General features: G+C 48.0%; 1 pseudogene; it reads left to right on the top strand.

Annotated features, from left to right (window-relative positions):
- LOC140855746 (G-type lectin S-receptor-like serine/threonine-protein kinase At2g19130) overlaps positions 1-4229 on the top strand; it is a 12495-nt pseudogene extending 8266 nt beyond the window's left edge.
- Positions 4230-21240: the final 17011 nt, after the last annotated feature.

Below are 21240 nucleotides of genomic sequence, written 5' to 3'. Positions count from 1 at the left end.
AAAGAAGAAAAAGAAAAGGAAAAAAGAGAAAAGAAAAGAAAAGAAAGAAAAGAGAAAAGAAAAAAAAAAAAAAAAAAAGAAAAAAAAGAAAAAGAAAATCTCCTCTTCTCTTTCTTTCTCTTCCTCTCTCTCTCCTACCTTCTCTCTCTAATTTTCTCTCTCTAGATTCTCTCTCTAGATTTTCTTCTAGACCTTTTTTTCTCTCTCTTTATGGATTTTATTCTCTAAGGTCTTTCTACTGTCTCTGATTGCATCACAGATCCTAGGATAAATTTGAAATAAAAATATGATGATTTGAGATTGCTCCAAAATTCATGCAGTAGATCTGATCTCAATTCGATCCTATTCGAAATTTATAACACTTGATTCATATTAAGTCACCCTGATAGGACCTCTGATGATCTCGACCATGATTGCCTCATCTGAAGGATATAAAGATTCTCTCTCCACTTTCTCTCTCTACTTTATCTCTCTAAAATTTTCTCTCTCTTCATGGATTTTCTCTCTCTACAAGTCTTATGGATCAGTGGAGGATCTTGATACTTAGATAAATCTTAATTTTGATTAATCCTACGAGAAGGTCCTCGATTTGTGTTATTAGGATCGATTATCGATAATTTCTCTATATGTGATTTTTATATTGATCAGGATCATGAAGAGATGATTGTCTGCATATGATATCGAGTAAAATATTTTATTAAAAAAATTCATAAATCAAAGAAGAACATTGATTTCTGTGCTTGGATCAGTCACCAGTAAAGATAAGATTCCTGTACATGATCATCATTATATATGTTATTTACCATGGTTTTATCTCATTGATTTTGCATCGTTGGATTTGAGATCGATGAATTTGTTATATCTGAGATACTGTCATTTATTTATGTAATTTTGAGTATGAGTATGTTATATCAATACATTTGTATCAGCGATTGATGGCATGATTATATGGGTATGACATATTTATTACACTGCAAAATTTGAATTGATTAATGAAGTCAAATATTATAATTTCATGAAATGAAAAGAAAGAGAAATATGGTTTGGACTGGCCTTGTCATGTAGAATAGCTTGCCAGGAGCTTATGCTTGGGACAGCCCCCACAGACTTATGTGTGGAAGAATCTGATCCGAGAAAGATCATGAATGATTTGATCCGAGAAAGATTATGGCCACTTTGATCCGAGAAAGATCATGAATATTTCGATTCAAGAAAGATCATAGAAATCGATCTACATAAAAGATCGTCGCATGATCCTGGTAGTCCAAAGCCAGAGCCAAAAAGAAAAGGATTAAAGACGATGTGATAATAGAAGAAAATAGAAAGATAAGACATGAAACAATCGTTGAATAAAATTATTTCACTTATTAACATATGATAATGCATCTCTTTTGATAAAACAGATAATCTATAAATATTTGCAGTATTCTGGATAGTGAACATCGACTTTTATGTGTTATTGCTTATCTTTATTTTCAGATTATATTATTATATTGGTATGATATGGGAATTCTTACTGAGCTGTAAAGCTCACACCCCTTTATCTTTCTTTTCTTCTCAGAGTTACAAGATGTCCATGGTTGGCTATGGTATGGATTTGTGAGTGAGCGGATGCATGATAGAGTACCATTGATATCTGATCAGAGAATTGAAGGAATGTTAATTGTAATTATGCAAGTTTTATGAATTATTATTGAAATCAAATATTATGGTTGATAAGGTTGTAATGATTTAATTTGACATTGCATATTCTTTAAGGCTTGCTCTAAGGAGTGTGCGGTTATCACGTATCCGATCCGAATGTTGGATTCGAGGCGTGACATTCTTCATGCCAGGTAACTCTGGTAACTACTACGTAGGCATCAGGTACAAAAAAATTCCAGTCCAAACTGTGATCTGGGTGGCGAACAGAGCAACACCCATCACCAACACCTCCTCTGCGGAGTTCAAAATCTCACAAGATGGCAAACTAGTCCTTCTCCATAGTTCCAAAATCCTAGTTTGGTCATCCAAGTCAACTCCATCAACCTCTGATTCCACCGTTGTGGTGCTTCTTGACACCGGAAATCTGGTCATAAGAAATGGATCAAACACTACAATTTGGCAGAGTTTTGACCACCCAACTGACACACAAATGCCAGGAGGATTGATTGGAGTTAATAAGATTACAGGGGAGTTTCAGAGCACCACTTCATGGGAGAATCCTGAGAACCCTGCCCCCGGGCTTTTCTCTCATAGTATGGACCCCGACGGATCCAATCAGCATGTATTGCTGTGGAATGCTTCAGAAATTTATTGGAGTAGTGGGCTTTGGAATGGCCAGTACTTCACCGCAGTCCCTGCTACCAGAGAAAGCACTCCCTTCAACCTCACCTTCGTGGATGACAAGCGGCGGAAGTATCTCATGTATACCATCCTCGACAGTTCTTTCATCACTCGTACTGTGATTGGTTCATCTGGGCTATTAACGCAATTGTATTGGGAGGACAGCACCCAGGAGTGGCAATCAATCTTTTCTCAATCTTTGCCTCAATGTAAGGTCTACTCTCTATGTGGTGCTTTTGGTATCTGCGACCAGAAAAGCTCGGATAATATTTGCAAGTGCTCCTATGGTTTCGAACCAGCTTCAATGAAAGAATGGGAGCTTAAAGTTTGGAGCTCAGGGTGCGTGAGGAAAGCCAGTTTGCGATGCAATAATAAAAGCTTGGCTGGTGGGGAAGAGGATAGATTCCTTGAGATGACCAATATGAGATTGCCTGCCAGTCCACAGAACTTGGCCGTTGGGAGTGCTGAAGACTGCGAACAGGCTTGCTTGAACAATTGCTCTTGTAACGCGTATGCTTATGTGAGTGGATGCTCAATTTGGACTGGGGACCTTCGGAACCTTCAACAACTCTGTGATGGTGATAGTGGAGCCGGTACTCTTCATCTCCGGCTCTCTGCTTCTGATTTCTCCGGTTCAAGTAGCTCACATAAATTGATCTAACTCCGAGTGTCATTGGTGGAATTCTTGGCATCTTGTGTGTTCTTGTTGGACTAATTTGGACATTTCAAAGGAGGAAACGAATTCGGATGGCAAGACAAGTTGAGGGTTCTTTGATTCAGTTTACTAATAGTGATTTGCAGCGTGTGACCAAGAACTTCTCTGAGAAGTTGGGCAGTGGTGGCTTTGGCTCTGTTTTTAAAGGGACATTAATTGACTCAACCGAAGTAGCTGTGAAGAAGCTTGAAGGCTTTAGACAAGGAGAGAAGCAATTCCGAACTGAAGTGAGCACAATGGCTGCTATTCAACATGTCAATCTGCTTCGCCTTCGCGGTTTCTGCTCCAAGGGCAGCAAAAGGCTTCTAGTTTATGAGTACATGTCAGGAGGTTCCTTGGACTCCCGTCTCTTTCAAAACAATTCCACAGTTCTAGACTGGAAGATCAGGTATCAAATTATTCTTGGGATTGCGAGAGGATTAGCCAACCTCCATGAGAAGTGCAGGGAGTGCATCATACACTGCGACATAAAGTCAGACAACATACTTCTAGACATGGACTTCTGCACCAAAGTTGCAGACTTCGGCATGGCAAAGCTTATTGGTCGTGACTTCAGCAGGGTACTGACAACCATGAGGGGAACCATTGGCTATCTCGCACCTGAGTGGATCTCAGGCCTACCAATCACCTCCAAAGTGGATGTCTACAGCTTTGGGACGATGCTCTTTGAGTTGATATCAGGCAAACGAAACACAACGCACTCCATGGATGGTAGCAAAATCTTTTATCCTTCGTGGGCTGCAACAAAGATTATTGAAGGCGGCATATTTAGCTTATTGGACCATAGATTGAATGGTGCTGCTGACACTGAAGAGCTAACCAGAGTCTGTAGAGTTGCTTGCTGGTGCATTCAAGACTTTGAAGGTCACACAGGCCAACAATGGGACAGGTGGTGCAGATCCTCGACGAAGTCCTGGAGGTGAGCATGCCGCCACTTCCTAGGGCTCTTCAGCTTCTCATGGAAGATCAAAGCCAAAATTGTTATCATTTATCATCCACTTAGTATGAAGATGCACTTGATCAATCTCTGGATTTCCATCATTAAGCGTGTCGAGCTATAGAGAGCACATGAATCTCTGCTGAGCAGGTCAATAATATGTAATGGGTTCAAGTAACTCTTGTAGCAGTTACGATCCTTAAGATGGATATTTATATGAGGGTGTAATGTTCTATAGTGGTTGTATTATCAATTTAGTGGCATAAACTTTATGGATATCTCTTGTTATGAAGATATGTTAGATATAAATTTTCCGACTATCACTTTCCAAGCATGAGTGATAAAGATATTAGATACGTAAGTAAGCTGGCAACCACCGGATGTACCTCTTGTTGAAGACAACGTTCAAGACGTCCTTATCTATCTATTTTCAAGTCATTTGTTTCAGAATTTCTAGAATGCATTAAGAAAGTTACGGTGATGCTTATGAGCACTATTTTTTGTATGAATATTTAATATTGAGTTCTTCAAATCATCCGGATTTGTGATTTAAACCATATATGTGCAAAAGAATCCTTATTTTATGAAATATATGATATACCAAAATCTAAAAGAGGCTAAGAAAATATACCTAAACTAATTTATGTCAATCAGGAAATAAAAAGAAGGGAAAAGCAAAGGCAATTGGAAATAAACTTAAGTTTTGGTGGCTTCACAATTTCCTTAGAAAACTTAAGTGCCATTTTTTTTTAAAAGCGTGTGGAAAGAACATGATTTGAGGTTCCTATTAGTATAGATGACAATGTCATGGGTCCCTATATAATACTGTCATGGCAATTCAATGTCCGATTCCTGCTAGTTGATAGAGAGGACAATCTATCCCATATCCAATCAAGTTGGGCTTTCCAAGTGATGACAATAGCATATAGAATCTTGGCCCATATCCAATCTAACCCTACAACAGATCAAGACATCACAACTAGTACTTACAGATCAACAGCCATGTCCTGACCTAACCTATTTGATCCCAGTCTAATTTATTTTACAATGCTTCATCCCTAATAGATACAATCTAAACGTGACCAATCTAATCTTTGAAATTTTTAGCATCTCACTAACGAGATGATTTGAAAAATTGCTATTGCGAAAAAGACCGACTACTCAAAACATTCTCGCATTAAAATGGTATGGGGAGAAGACAAATATTTACGGGGAACGGTCAAATCATAATGATCATAGTGGGCTGGTGGCACTATACTGGCAACACGAGCAGAAATTATATACTATAGAGGGGGCGCACCAAGTAAGACCGTTCTCCGTGCCAGTTACCTCATGTCCGTTGTACAGGCTAATCACTGAATAAATTATTTTCAACACTGTATGCACTACGTGTAAGAATCCTGATTTTTATACCTGCACAAATCTTAAAGCAGAAAAAATTTTAAAAAAATGGAAAAGGACTCCCGGATGGAAGTCCACTTCTTCTTCTCCGATCCCATTACAAAAAGGACTTGGAAACATTATTGGTCTCTAGCAAGGGGTCTATAAAATGCAATCCTCCTGCTAATCATCTCATCCCCAAATTCTTGATCAAACATCGGTGAAAATCTAAGGGAGATTATTCGATTTCTGTTAAGATCTCTCAGGTTGTTTCTATGACCTCTTTGCTCTTCTTTCTTTCTGCCACTGCCATTGCTGGATGAGGCCTTGCCTTGCTTGGTGGGGGTCGGGGCCAACTCCTATCGGAGCTGCCAATGTGTTGCCGGAGAAGGTCACAGCCATGGGGGGTGGGTCGGCCTAAGACCCCATTCCTTGTTTCAACGAATAAGAAGAAAACAAAAGAGAGAAGGAAAAGAAAAAGAAGAGAAAAAAAAGAGAGAAAAAAAAATAAAAAAAAAATTCTCTCTCTTTTCTCTCTCTTCTCTCTATCTTCTCTTTCTACTTTCTCTTTCTATTTTTTCTCTCTTCTTGATTTCTCTTAATTTAAAAAATTTTAATATCCGGATACACTTAGATTGACTAGTTCTTAATCCTGGGGATTGGATCTTGAATTTGTCATGTTAGGATAGTTTACCATAGTTTTCACTATCTCTAATCATCTATGATTTTTATGTTTAACCTTGATTATGTAGAAGTGCGACTGTCTGCATAAGATATTGGCAGAATATCTCATTTTTAAGTTCGTAGATCGAGAAGTTCATCAATTACTGTGTTGAGTCAATCATCGATAGAAGTAAAGATTCTTCAACATGATCATCCATATATTTGTAGAAAATTAAATCTGTATGATTGATGCATATTCTATATCTATCGATATATATATATATGTATATTGCATATTGCTGAATTGATGTTACTTCAATTATGATTCATTGATGCTTAATGATTATTAAGAAAAATATAATTTAACATAATTGATGGGGTAGGCAGCATCTAGGTTAGCTAGTCATGCTAAAAACATGGTATACATACTAGGTCAATCTCAGACTGGGTACGGCATTGTTTGACCTGCCATGAGTTGGAGTATGATTGTGACTAATTTAATGCCAAAAATCAGATTATGACTTTAATGACATAGATGGGGTATGGACAGTGTTGGGACTATTTGGCTATACAAAAAACGTGATGTGTGTGCTAGATCAACTTTGGGCTGGGGTGCAGTATTATGTTTAGATTGGGGCATGGTTGTAATTAATCCAATACTGGAAAGACAAACATAAAGCATGGGAAAGGGAAGCATGTGGATAGTCGGCCATGTGTAAAACATGGCATATGATATGGATGGGGTATGGATGGTGTTTAGACTGTTTGACCATACACAAAACGTAGTGTATGTGCTGGTTCAGCCTCGAATTGGGGTGCAGCAATGTATTTAGCCGACCATGGGCTGTAGCATGGTTATAATTAGTTTAATATGAAAAAAACGAACATAAAGCATAGGAAAGAGGAGCATGTGAATAGTCGGCTATATGTGAAACATGACATATCAGCCGCGAGCTGAGATGTTTGGTCTGCCACAGGCTGAAAAATGGTTATGATTAGTTCAATGCCAAAATCAAACTAAGATGATAAATCATGTTTGTTGGGAGATACCGACCGACCCCACTCACGATGGCTTATGATCGGACATATCCGACCGACCGACCGACCGACCGATCAACCGACGGACCGATCGACCGATCGATTGACCGACGGACCGACCGATCGGATGCCATCACCGATCGATTAACGGTCCTTTACCGACTGAGGATATGTCGGTCGGGCAGGCCTTTCCCACTCTCCCGACCGACTGAACCGAAAAGTCTGATGGTCGACTCTCGCAACATGCCCGACTGATTATCAGAGGGGCCCGAATCTTCGCCCGACGCCACACAGATGGCCACCGACCTAGGGTCGGTCAACTCCTCCGATCGCCGTACGGCTGCCAGAGACTGTCAGTCCTGACAGCAACATGCGGCACTGCCACCTAAGGGCATTATCCCGCCTAGGGCATTGTCAACCCTAGTGATTTGACAGCCCCACGGTGATGTGACACTTTCACGGCGACTCTGACAGTCTACAGTGAGTTGACAATTCCTCAATTGTCCGCGCCATTAATGACGGCGCCATACCACGCTCCACTATATATATCGGGGAAGGCAACAGTGCAAGGGGCCCTTCGAAACAACAGGCTTGCACCCTCTCTCTCTCTTTCTCTCTCTCGATTGAGCTCTCTGTCTTCATTTCACTGTTGCCCAGTCACCTCTCTGACTTGACCGTCGGAGGGTCCCCGTCGGAGCCGCCTCCGGTCAGTGTGGACTTCCCTTTTTGCAGGCGCTCGTTCCCGGCGACCAGGCGACGAGGGGATTGGCCGCAACAGATTGGCGCACCAGGAAGGGGGGGCGGCACCAAGCCTTCTCAAGCAGAAGATACTAATGACAAAGACAAGAGCCCAACGATCGAGGGTCACGAGGTCGGCGAGGCGCTCTTCCCACTGGGAAGAGGCCTCTCCGCCACCCTCTGCGGTGGAACCCAGCTCTCCGCACCCCGCGGTGACCACGGAGGCGCAGATCGCGGCAATCGTACGGTAGATGACCGTGCTGACGGACGCGGTCAAGAGCCTCCAGCAACAATCGGCGGCGCATCCGATGCCCTCCAGGAGCAGCCGCCGACGCCCGCGTCGATCTCCATCGTCTCTGTGTGAGCGCCTGCCACAGCACTCCCACGGAGAGGAGGGGCGGCCACGGCGTGATGCCCGTCAGTCCCAGTAGCTCTCTCCTTCCCTGTCGGAACGGGCGAGGAGGGAGAAGCGACCGCGAACGCCGTCCACCTCCCTCTCAGAATTTTTCGGAGACTCCACTCCTGGGGTCTCCCAGCACCGACGGACGGACGACTACGAACGCAGGTTCGAGGAAATCGACCATCGGCTTGCGCAGTTGCAGGTGGACGGGCAGAAGTCTTCGAACGACGTTGACTTCTAGACTGCCCAACCTCTCTCCCGACTCATTCTCGATGAACCGATCCCCAGTCGGTTCAAGATGCCGCACGTGGAGCCCTACAACGGCTCCACCAACCCAATCGACCACCTGGAGAGCTATAAAGCTCTCATGACGATTCAGGAGGCAACCGACGCTCTCTTTTGCATCGACTTCCCCACCACACTCTGCATGGCTACCAGAGCCTGGTACTTCGGTCTTCGATCGGGAAGTATCCACTCCTTCGGGTAGCTCGAGCACTCCTTCGTGGCTCACTTCAGCACCAGTCGGAAGCCGCCACGAACGTCGGACAGCCTTTTCTCCCTCAAACAGGAAGAAAATGAGACGCTCCGACACTTCGTGGCGTGATTCAATACGGCCACGCTTGAGGTCCGGGACCTCAACGAAGACATGGCTATCTCAGCCATGAAACGGGGGCTAAGGGTGTCCCGATTCACCTACTCTCTGGACAAGACCCTCCCCCGTACATATGCCAAATTGCTGGAGCGCGCGTACAAGTATATGCGCGCGGACGAAGGAGCCTCCGACCGGCGCTCAACCGAGTTCAAGGGTCCGAAGAAAAACCGAAGGAAGGGTCGGGACCCAGCCGAACCTAGCAGGCCTCCGACTGATGGTCGGGTCTCGCCCCCACGACGAAACCAAAAGTCACCCCGACGGCGGACTCCAAGGCCGACGCGCCCCAGGTATGACTCTTACACTCCTCTCTCCGCTCCCCGTGCACAGATTTTGATGGAGATCGAGGGGGAGGAGTACCTGCGACGGCCTCCGCCTCTGAAGGCAAAAGGCTTCGACCAGTGGAAGTACTGCCGATTCCACCGGGGCCACGGCCACAATACCGAGCAATGCATCCAGCTTAAGGATGAGATCGAAGCTCTCATCCACCGAGGATATCTCGGTAAATTCTGGAGGAACCCGTCGACTCGACCTGTGGCCGACCGACGACCCCAGCCGACTGAGGAAGCGACCACCAATCAGCCGACGGCCGGGGTCATCAATATGATTTTCAAACGACTTGGCCCGGGGACGTCTGCTAAAGGGGAGCCCATGAAGAAGCTGCGCCCGGACGACGTGATTACTTTTACAGAAGAAGACGTTCGGGGCATCCAAACTCCCCACGATGATGCTGTTGTTGTTTCGGCAACAATAGCAAACTATGATGTAAAAAGAATTTTTGTAGATAATGAAAGTTCGACAAATGTTTTGTTTTACTCGACCTTCTCCCGGATGCGACTGTCTACCGACCGACTCAAAAGGGTCTCTACGCCCTTGATAGGCTTTGCCAGGGATGCCGTCTCAACGAAAGGTGAAGTTACCCTGCCCGTGACGGTCGGCTCCGAACCACGACAAAGCACGATTCATTTGACTTTTGCGGTCGTCCAAGTGCCTTCGGCCTACAACGCCATACTTGGAAGACCCGGACTTAACGCCCTCAAGGCGATCGTCTCGACGTACCATCTCCTAGTCTGATTTTCGACTAGGAACGGAGTCGGAGAGATGCACGGAGACCAACAGCTCGCTCGCCGATGCTTCCAGATCTCCGCTCAGAGCGATGACTTGAGGGGCTCCCTGATGATCGACAAGCTAGACCAGCAGGAGGAGGAAGAACGGGGCTCGCCGGCCGAACAACTCGTGTCAATCCCGATTGCGGAGGACCCCGACCGAAAGGTATGGGTCGGATCTCAACTACCCGACCCAGAACGGCGACAGTTGATGGAGCTGCTAACGGCTAACGTCGACATATTTGCTTGGTCGGCAGCAGATATGTCGGGCATCCCCCCAGAGACAATAACCCACCGACTCAACATCGACCCGACGATAAGACCGGTGAGGCAGAAGAAAAGGTCCTTTGCTCCCAAAAGACAGAGGGCCATCGATGAAGAAGTGGACAAGCTGCTCGAGGCGGGCTTCATCAGAGAAGCCGCGTATCCTGATTGGCTCGCCAATGTTGTCATGGTCAAGAAAGCCAACGGAAAGTGGAGGATTTGCATCGATTATACCGATCTGAATCGGGTCTGTCCAAAAGATAGCTTTTCACTTCCAAAGATCGACCAGCTAGTGGATGCGACGTCCGGATTTTGACTGCTCAGCTTCATGGACACCTTTATCGGGTACAACCAGATTCGGATGGTGCCCGAAGACGAGGAGCACACTGCCTTTGTGACCCCCAAGGGCCTCTACTGTTATCGAGTGATGCCCTTCGGGCTGAAGAACGTCGGCGCCACCTACCAACGACTTGTCAATAAGGTCTTTAAAGATCAGATCGGGCGCAGCATGAAGGTATACGTGGACGACATGCTGGTGAAAAGTGCGCAGATTTTGGGTCACATTCAGGATCTCGAAGAGGCGTTCCGCACTCTACGACAACATCGAATGAAGCTGAATCCGACTAAGTGCGCTTTTGGGGTGACCTCAGGAAAGTTTTTCGGATTCCTCGTTTCTCAACGAGGGATTGAGGCCAACCCTGAGAAGATAAAGGCGATCATCGACATGCGTCATCCGAACACCAAGAAGGAGGTCCAGCAGCTGAACGGGAAAATCGTCGCTCTCAGCCGGTTTATTTCTCGATCAGCTGAAAGGTGCCTCCCATTTTTCAAAACTTTGCGGCAGGCGAAGGGTTTTTCTTGGTCGGATGAGTGCCAACAGGCCTTCGAAGATCTGAAGAGGTACTTGGCTTCCCCGCCGCTGCTCGTGAAGCCGCAGGTCGGGGAGACCTTGTATCTCTATTTGGCCACCTCCTCTGAGGCGGTCAGTTCGGTGCTCGTCCGAGAAAACGAGAGCCGAACCCATCAGCCTATCTACTATACCAGCAAAGTACTCCGCGGTGCTGAAGCCCGATATTCGAAGATGGAAAAGATGATTTTCGCCTTGACTGTCTCCGCACAACGACTCTGCCCATACTTCCAGGCTCACGCTATAGTGGTTCTCACCAACCAGCCCCTGAGGGCGATCTTGCGTCGACCGGACACGTCGGGACGACTGGCAAAGTGGGTGATGAAGCTCAGCGAGTTTGACATACAGTACCGACCGCGGCCTGTCTTAAAGGCTCAGGTCCTGGCCGACTTCATCGCCGAGTGCCCGACCACCGACCAAGGGTCGGGAGCTGCGGACCCGGGACGAGATGCGGTCTCCGAGCCAGACTCGGTCTCCACATGGGTACTGCACATCGATGGAGCTTCAAACGCTCAGGGAAGCGGGGCTGGGTTCCTGCTCACCAACTCGGATGGGGTAGTCACCGAGTATGCCCTCCGATTCGACTTCAAAGCCTCCAATAACCAAGCCGAGTATGAAGCGGTCCTCGCCGGCTTGAGGATGGCGAGGGAATTGGGCGTCGACAGCCTCCGGGCATTCTTCGATTCTCAGCTGATCGTGGGGCAGGTCAAAGGTGAATTCGAGCTGCGAGATCCGACCATGGCCAAATATCTCCAGAAAGTGAAGGATCTCGTAGCGCGCCTCAGGTATTTTGAAATTTCTCACATCCCTAGGTCAGAGAATGCCCGGGCCGACGCACTCTCCAGACTGGCGACTTCGGCTTTCGACTCTTTGGGTCGGACGTTCGTGGAGAACCTCGAGCAGCCGAGTATCGATCGGGTCGAAGAAGTATTACAACTAGCAGCTGAACCAAGCTGGATGGATCCGATTATTCGGTTCCTGACTGACGGGATCGGTCCCGAAGACCCCACGGAGGCCAGCCGGCTCCGATGGTCGGCCTTTCAATATGTGATCATGGATGGCCGACTCTATAAAAGGTCGTTCTCCCTTCCCTTGCTTAGGTGCTTGGGACCGACCGACGCAGACTATGCTCTCCGAGAAGTACACGAAGGGCTCTGCGGAAATCATTTGGGGGGCAAGTCTCTAGCCTACAAAGTCCTGCGACAGGGTTACTACTGGCCCACCATGAGGAAGGATGCGGCTAAGTTGGTCCGGAGGTGCGAACCTTGCCAGAAGTACGCTAACGTGCAGCACCGACCGGCCAGCCAAATCGCTCCTATCGTCGCTGATGCGTAGTCGTTGATAGCATCAAAAATAACTCTACTCACTACGTAGGTAGGATGAGTCGAGATCGTATCCTCAGGGACCTTGGGCTAAGTTGAGATTGCAAGGTAAAAGAAAGAAGCATTGTTTTTGATTTAGAAAATAAATTATCTTAAAATTGAGGTAATTAAAAAATAAAGAGCTCGGGAGTTTTGAATTAATTTGCACTAGCAGAGTTGTATCTCTTTTTCAACTAAATAGATGTGATTAATCTTAGAAAAAATATCTGTCTTTCCTCGGCACGCTCCGTACCCATAGATCACGGCGCGTCTCTAGAAAGTACTAGGTAAACAACTCTTCTTTCCTTGGCACGCCCCGTATCCGTAGATCACGACGCGTCTCCGGAAAGTAAAAGTTGTTCCTAATATTAATCTAACAAGAAAGCATAAATAAAAGCATATGATAGGGAGCAAATAAAGAACTCATGATAATTTAAATAAAAAGCATAATCTTTATTGTATATAAAGAAATACAGGAAAGTTTAGAATAATAAACCATCTCTGTGTCGTTACAAAATTTCTTCTCCACTCCCGAGACTGCTAACCTAGCTGCTCATGAAGTAGTCCCTTTCTATTCCTCTATGCAAGGCTCTAGAAGAATTTCTGGGCTCCCCCTCCAATGAGAGTACAAAAGTCTTTTTATAGGTGTTAGGAGGGAGGAGTTTTACGTGATTTTCCGATGTGGGACTAAAAAAATACAAATCTTTCAAAACATTTCTAAATATTATTTTTTTCCTTATTTTGAACTTGTCTGCCGTGCGCCCACACCCACGTCAGCGCCCGTCCCGCATCTACACCGCGTCCCGCGTCCACGCCCCGCATCCACGCCGCGTCCCGCGTCCACGCCGCGTGTTCACGCGCGCCCACGAGCCAAAGAATTCACGCGCGCCCAGGCTTTTGAATCCACGTGAAACCGCCCAGATCAAATTCACGTGAATCCCTTTTTTTTATATTCCAAAAAGAAACAAAAGTTCCTTCATAATGACATCTATATCCTTTTTAGATTCCTTGCATAGTATCTTCATTTCCTATAATATCGGATGCATCTTTCTTTTATTTTAATTTTATTTTAAGTCCAATTTTCTTCAAACTTGAGTCTTTTTGATCTATGAATTGGACTCTTTGTATCGGCGATCACCTTTTCTGTAAAACATAGAAAGAAACATTAAATTCTTAATAAATAAGATAAATTAAATATAATTTTTTAATTTAAAATACTTAACTTAAGTGTTTATCAGTCGCTCCATGGCCCTTCGCCCAGTGGGGGGTCGACATTCTCGGTCCTTTCCCTCCAGCATCGGGTCAAAGGAAGTTCATAGTTGTCGCCATCGACTACTTCACCAAGTGGGTGGAGGCCGAGCCCCTGGCGCAGATTACCGAGCAAAAGATGGAGGACTTTGTCCAGAAATCCATCATCTTCAGGTTCGGATTGCCGCATACCATTATCACCAACAATGGACGGCAATTCGACAACCAAGATTTCAAAAATTTCTGCGCAAGATTTCACATCACGCACCGACTGACTTCGGTCGGGCACCCACAGTCCAACGGCGAAGTCGAGGTGACCAACCGGACCATACTACACGGACTCAAAACCCGACTAAACGAAGCCAAAGGCCTCTGGGCCGACGAGCTAGGCTCCGTTCTGTGGGCTTACCGAACGACCTCCGGCATACCGACCGGGGAGTCGCCTTTTGGTTTGGCCTATGGGACGGAAGCGATGATCCCACTCGAGATCGGGCTACCGTCTACAAGGGTCGAGCGGTATCAAGAGCCGGACAACTCTGATTGTCGGAGAGCCGACTTAGACCTCCTCCCCGAACTGCGAAATGAGGCTCAACTTCGCATGGCTTCCTACTGACAGAAGGTAGCCCGGTATTACAACGCCAAGGTCAGACCAAAGCTTTTCAGGCCTGGTGACTTAGTTCTGAGAAAGGCAGAGGTCTCGAAGCCCCTGGACCAAGGGAAGCTGGCTTCGAACTGGGAAGGGCCCTACACGGTGGCAGACACCTATGGTCCGAGGGCCTACTGACTGGAGACTCTGGAAGGAAAACCCATTCCCCGAACATGGAACGCCGATAACCTGAAGTTGTATCATCAATGAACTTTGTACTTGTTCATTCGGAATGCGAATCCAATTTGAAATCTCGGAGTTTTAACTCTTCGACTGACGATCGGCGCTCACCAGGGTCGAGCCCCGACGTGCCGGCTCGGACTTGGTGTCTGCCTGAGACCGACGGCACCATCGTCGATGATACATCGGACTCTTACAAAGATCGATATATCTACATGGACGGGAGTCCCACTCCTTCGACGGTCGATGAAACATCGGACCCTTACAAGGACCGATATATCTATATTGACGGGAGTTGACACTCCTACGATCGTACTTTCAGGCCAGACAATCGGCTAACCTACCGACTGAGCCCCGACCAAAGAAAGGCGGAATGCCTACGCGACTGCTCTCGTGACTTACCGACCTAGCTACGGTCGGTCGAAGGATATTCGGCTTACCACCGTCTATCGCACGATGCGACCTCAGTCGCATTCATGACTCACCGACCGAGCTACGGTCGGTCGGGAGATATTCGGTTTACCACCGTATATCATGAGGCGCAGTGTAGATACCCGACACAAGGGTATCGGGATCCGACTTATCGGTGCTCCCCCGACTAAATACGCCGGACGACATTCGACTGAACGCGTCGGAAGAGACCCAACTACCGAACCTTTATCCGACGGTCGGTCGGCTTCCGACTCAATGAACGCGCCCGACTTACGACCTCGACCATCAAAGGCCGATCCAAAGTCGGGATTTGTTCTACCTTCGTGGCAGCGCGAGCTGCCGAACGTCCTAACCGACCTATATGAGTTGGCAACTTACGTGTTTAGATGCATTCTACAACACATGAAAGAAAGAAAAACAGGCAGAGGGAAAAAAGTTTAAGTCCAAGATTGATTTCATTCAAGATCAAAGGAAGCTTACAAAGTCAGGCCGAAGCCCAGTTACAAGTGTTCTGAGAAGAAAAAACAAAAAGGGTAAAAGACGATGAGGCCACGGTCATCCTTCCGAGTCAATCTCCTCGACCGATGGAAGGTCGGGGATGACCGACGTGTCCACCACGATCGGCACTGGGTCGACGGTCGAAGCAGGATCGTCGGTCGGCAAGGGACTGGCAGTCGGCAACGGGTCACGAGTCGTGACCATCTCTCCTTCGGCAGCTTGTTTCTGGACGGCCTCTCCCGCCACGGCGATGCCTCCCGACGACGGGTCGGCCATCTCTTCCGTGGCTTCGTCCTCGGCTCCCGACGGGATGATACTGCTGAGGTCCAGCTCCGGGTACAGGGCTTGGACCGCATCCCGACCGTCCTCGTACACCACCCGGTACGATGCGAAGCCGGACTCCAATAGCTCTTCCCGATACCGGTCGGTGGCACGGAAGTCGTCCACCGCCCGACTCGTCGACTCCTTCGCCGACCTTGCTTCCACTTCCACCCGATCAAGGGAGTCCTTCGCCGACTCCGCCTCTGCCTTGGCTATGTCGGCGTCGGCCTGGGCGATTGACAGATCCTCCTCAGCTTTGGCGAGCTTCTCCAGGCTGACCCGGAGCTGCTCGCGCTCGCCCTCGAGTTCGGCGGCAATGCCGTCATGCTCGCACCACAGACGGTGCACGGTCCGACCCTTGCGTTTGACTTCTTTCCGGGCCGACTTTAGCTTGGACCCGAGGCGAGAGACCTCGTCCACCAACTTCGCCTCCCGGTCGGTCGACTGCTTCAGATGGTCGACCAGCATTGCCCGGTCGGCTTCGACCGCCGCCGCTCTGTCTTTCCAAGCCGCCCGGACGTTCCCGAACCTCCGGTACCTGGCTTCAAGTTCGGACATGGTGTAGATCAGCTGCCGACGTGAGCGTTTCGTCAGGAAAGCAAAATAATGAAAACATTAAGGAAAAAGGTGGCGAAGCGGAACTTACCTCGACCATGGTCGGGTAGAACGAGGATAACATCTCGGTCACTTGCCGAGACCTCAGCGCCTCCACATCGGCTGGGAGGAGGATCCCCTGGCACAGCCTCCTGGCCAGGTTGTGGTCGGCCAGCGCCGACGCCCCTTCGGGGAACTGAGCGCTGGGCGGCACAGTGCGACTCCCCGACCTCGTGTCGTCCGCGGGGTCCATCGGGGCTTTCCCCCGATCGGCCACCCCGACCAGCGGATCCGGTAGGGAGGGGATGCTCGAGTTTGACGCGGCACCCCCCGTGGTGGCTGCAGATGCCGTCGGATGATGTTCGGGTTCCCGAACGTCGTCCGATGCCACGCCCGCCGATGAAGCCGCCGATGTCCCTTCCGCCGCTTCCTCTGCTGGTCTCTCCTCCGGTTGCACAGCCGATGCTGCGAGTGCTATCACCGGCTCCGACTGGTCGGTCGCCGACGCCTCGACGGTCGGCGCCGCTGCGGTGGGCTTCTTCGGCGGATGCGAAGGTCCTGCCCCCGATGCCGGCCTCTTCCTCGCCGCATACTGTCGGATTTCGGCGTCGGTCGGCCTCATCCTCGGAGGTGTCCCTGCGATACCGACAGAAATATTAATATAAGAACAAGAACGAAAGCCGAATAAAAAGACAACCGATGGATCGGGCGATACCTAGACGGGGGACCAAGCTCAGGCCAGCGTCATAGAGGGCTCGTTCGGTAACAAGCTCCCTCTGCTTCGGGACCGACATGTCCTTGAGTCGGTGGAAGTCCTCCCGATCGTCCGCCTCCACCCGGCTGTTCTCGTTTGTTTCGGTCCGGGGCACGCCCCAGTGAGAAGGAAAGCCTCAGGGAGAAGAAGATGAGACGAAGAAAAACTGGTTCTTCCACCCGTGGATGGACGATGGAAAACCAGTGATGAAGGAAAGACCCTTCCGGGGGTTGAAGAGCCACCACCCTCGGGCCTTAGGGTGGGGTCGGAGCACAAAAAATGCCCAGAAGAGAGAAATACGAGGGTTGGTCGGCAGAAGCTGACACAACAAGGCGAAGCTGATTATTAGTTGGACAGAGTTCGGCGCCAGTTGTGCCAGACAAAGTCTGTAATAATCCAGCAGATTCTGGACGAACTCCGGAATCGAAAGCCGAAGACCCGCGCGGAGATCTTCGACGTACAGCACCAACTGGCCCGACGAAGGGTTGTTAACCCGACCGCCGACCCCTGGGGCAGAAAGTTGAAACTGCTCCGGGATGCGATACTGATCCCGAAGCCGATCAACGTTCGGCCCCGAAAGCGAGGAAACCTCAACTTTCGGAGTCGATCGAGGGTCATCGGTCGGATTTCCCGACCGAGCCCCCCGAGATGGATTTTCGGCCATCGCACCAGAACCGAGGCAAAGGCGAGGCCAAAGAAGAAGAAGAAGAAGAAGAAAGAAGAGAAGATTTAAACGGAAACCACGGCTGAGGGAAAAGATCACGAACCCGAAACGGACCCTTTAAAAAGCGAAAGGGGAGACGACTGCTGGCGACGACGGAGGGAGTACTCGGACAGAGTCTCTGCAGCAAATTGTTCAGGGTGGGGCTTCGAGCGCAGGTGGTCCTATATATATAGGGCCGTTCAATGGCCAAGATGACCCCGCGCCGACCGAGATCCCCCAGATGGGCGACACGTGGCGGCGTCCGGGCCCTCCTTTTGGCCCGATGGTCCGGCGCGCCCATCCCGGGAAGGCCGCACCGCCCTCATTTAATATGGAGGATGCCGGCCCCAACCACCTCCGACACGTGGCAAGAGGGCCGCGGTTCTGAATTCAATCGCCCGCGGCGATTCGCATTCCCGATGGGACGCCTGACAGCGCCCCGCGCTCCCAGGACCGACGCTTGGCGGCGGTTTGCATTCTCCAAAAGGCACCGGACACCCGACCACCTGACACCAAATCGTCCGGCACCCAATTGCCTGACACCAAATCGTCCGGCACTCGATCACCGACGTAACACCTGACGCCGACGGGACGGGACGTCTGACACCGACGTAACACCTGATGCCAGCGAATCGCTTGGCATTTATGAGACACCTAACGTCATATCAACTCGCGGTACGATCAAAATTTGGCCTGCGGCGAATCCACTCCTTTTCGCTTGGCGTTGCTGTCCAAACGGAGGCATCGGCCAACGCACCATCCGACTCAGGAGTGGAGGGGGGCAACTGTTGGGGGATACCGACCGACCCCGCTCACGACGACTTATGATCGGACATACCCGACCGACCGACCGATCGACCGACAGACCGATCGACCGACCGATCGACCGACGGACCGACCGATCGGACGCCATCACCGGTCGATTAACGGCCCTTTACCGACTAAGGATATATCGGTCGGGCAGGCCTTTCCCACTCTCCTGACCGACTGAACCGGAAAGTCCGATGGTCGACTCTCGCAACATGCCCGGCTGATTATCAGAGGGGCCCGAATCTTCGCCCGACACCGCACAGATGGCCACCGACCTAGGGTCGGTCAACTCCTCCGATCGCCGTACGGCTGCCAGAGACTGTCAGCCCTGACAGCAACATGCGGCACTGCCACTTAAGGGCATTATCCCGCCTAGGGCATTGTCAACCCTAGTGATTTGACAGCCCCACGGTGATGTGACACTTTCACGGCGACTCTGACAGTCTACAGTGAGTTGACAAATCCTCAATTGTCCGCGCCATTAATGACGGCGCCATACCACGCTCCACTATATATATCGGGGAAGGTAACAGTGTAAGGGGCCCTTCGAAACAACAGGCTTGCACCCTCTCTCTCTCTTTCTCTCTCTCGATTGAGCTCTCTGTCTTCATTTCACTGTTGCCCAGTCACCTCTCTGACTTGACCGTCGGAGGGTCCCTGCCGGAGCCGCCTCCGGTCAGTGTGGACTTTTCTTTTTGCAGGCGCTCATTCCCGGCGACCAGGCGACGAGGGGATTGGCCGCAACAATGTTTAATAGAAGGATATCTGAACTAGCCAACACGTGTGAAGCGTGATATTGTGATATCAGTCGTGGATTGAGATATGTTGCCGGCTATGGGCAGAAACATGGTGGCTTACCACGAGCTGGAGCATGAGCGAGTCTAGTCTAGTACCGAAATAATAATATTGTTCAAATTAGAATGGTGTTAACCAAATTATGATAAGTAATTTCTCTAAAAGATCACTGAATAAAATTGCTGATTAGTAACATGTGATGTGTTGAACAGAATTTTCATGATATTATTCAACTATTATATTGATGATGTATGAATCTTATTATTTTTTTATTAGTTATGTATATTTGTTAAAAGATATTTCATATTCATTCTAGTATGAACATAGAGAATTCTTATTGGATTGTAAAGCTCACAACCTTTCCTTCTTTCCTTTTTCAGAATTATAGGACATATAGTTTCGGACAGGTCTGATGGAGTTTAAGCAATTGAGTGATTTTACATACCTTGCATATTCTTTAGGGCTTGCCCAGAGTGTATGCGGCTATCATGTATCCGAATCAGGTGTTAGGCTTGGGACGTGACACTACGTGCTTGTGCACGAAGCCAATTACAATTTCTCATTTCCATGGATCCTATTCATCAAGCATTCATCTCAATACAAGCAATATACAGTATAATTTCTCCCATCATTGGTACGAGCACATGATGAATAAGGCCTATAGCATTTTCATCATGAACAAAAAAAAAAAAAAAATCTTTTATTTATCTTTAGTTTAGCCTTAGGCCATTCTCATGTGATTACTATATGCGCATTTCTTAATATCTTGTCCAAATAGATCTGATTATAACTCATCTATATGAGCTGTCAAGAAAAATTTTAGCAAGCTGGCCAAGCTTAATGCACTGGCGTTAGTGAGACTAAATTTAATTATTGCTAGATTCAGCTGCAGATAGAGCAACAGAACCACATGATTTTTAATTTTTCTGACAAAAATCACTGGTTCTGCACTATCTTTTTCCAACATTATTTGGACCTCATTTGTTTGTTCTTGCATGTCATTTGAGTTTACTTTCCATGAGTGAATCTTCTCATGATTCCAAAAATTATAAATGATTTAAATCCTTCCACGTCTAAGCCATCCATCACGAGAGAGAAGGGCGCCTTGGTTGGATGGTAACATGATCATTGCATAAACTGATTCTTTGACCAAGTGTAATGGTATAACTAGTGAAAGCAGCTATTGATTTTTTCTTTCCATGGGAAGTTTCGACATGGACTTGAAGAGGATACTAGTCCTGCATAACAACTAGATGTTGGTAAGTCACCGTGCTGGACGGTTTTGCATTATCCTTTTCCAACATTAATTGGACTTCATTCGTTGGTTCTTGCATGTCATTTAGGTTAATTTTCCATCAGTGAATCCTCTCATGATTCCTGAAATTATAAATGACTTAAATCCTCCAAAATGTCTAGGCCATCCATCACGAGGGAGAAGGCTTGGTGGGAGGGTAAAATGATCATTGCATGAACTGATTCTTTGACCAAGTATAATGGTCTGACCAGTGAAAGCAGCAATTGATTTTTTTCATAGGAAGTTTCGACATGGACTTGAGGAGGGTATTAGTCCTTCATAACAACTATATGTTGATAATTCACCGTGCTTGATGGTGTTTCACTATCTTTTTCCAACATTAATTACTTGAACTTCATTTGTTTGTTCTTGCATGTCTTTTTTGAATGGAGTTTGTTCTTGCACGTCGTTTGGGTAGAAACATTCCATCAGTGGCGTAGAAAGGGGTTTTGACTCTTCCTGGACTCTGTTGGTTTATCACG

Source organism: Elaeis guineensis, chromosome 2 (assembly GCF_000442705.2).
Source record: "Elaeis guineensis isolate ETL-2024a chromosome 2, EG11, whole genome shotgun sequence".
Taxonomy (NCBI): Eukaryota; Viridiplantae; Streptophyta; class Magnoliopsida; order Arecales; family Arecaceae; genus Elaeis; species Elaeis guineensis.
This window is presented reverse-complemented; position numbering and strand designations above follow the sequence as displayed.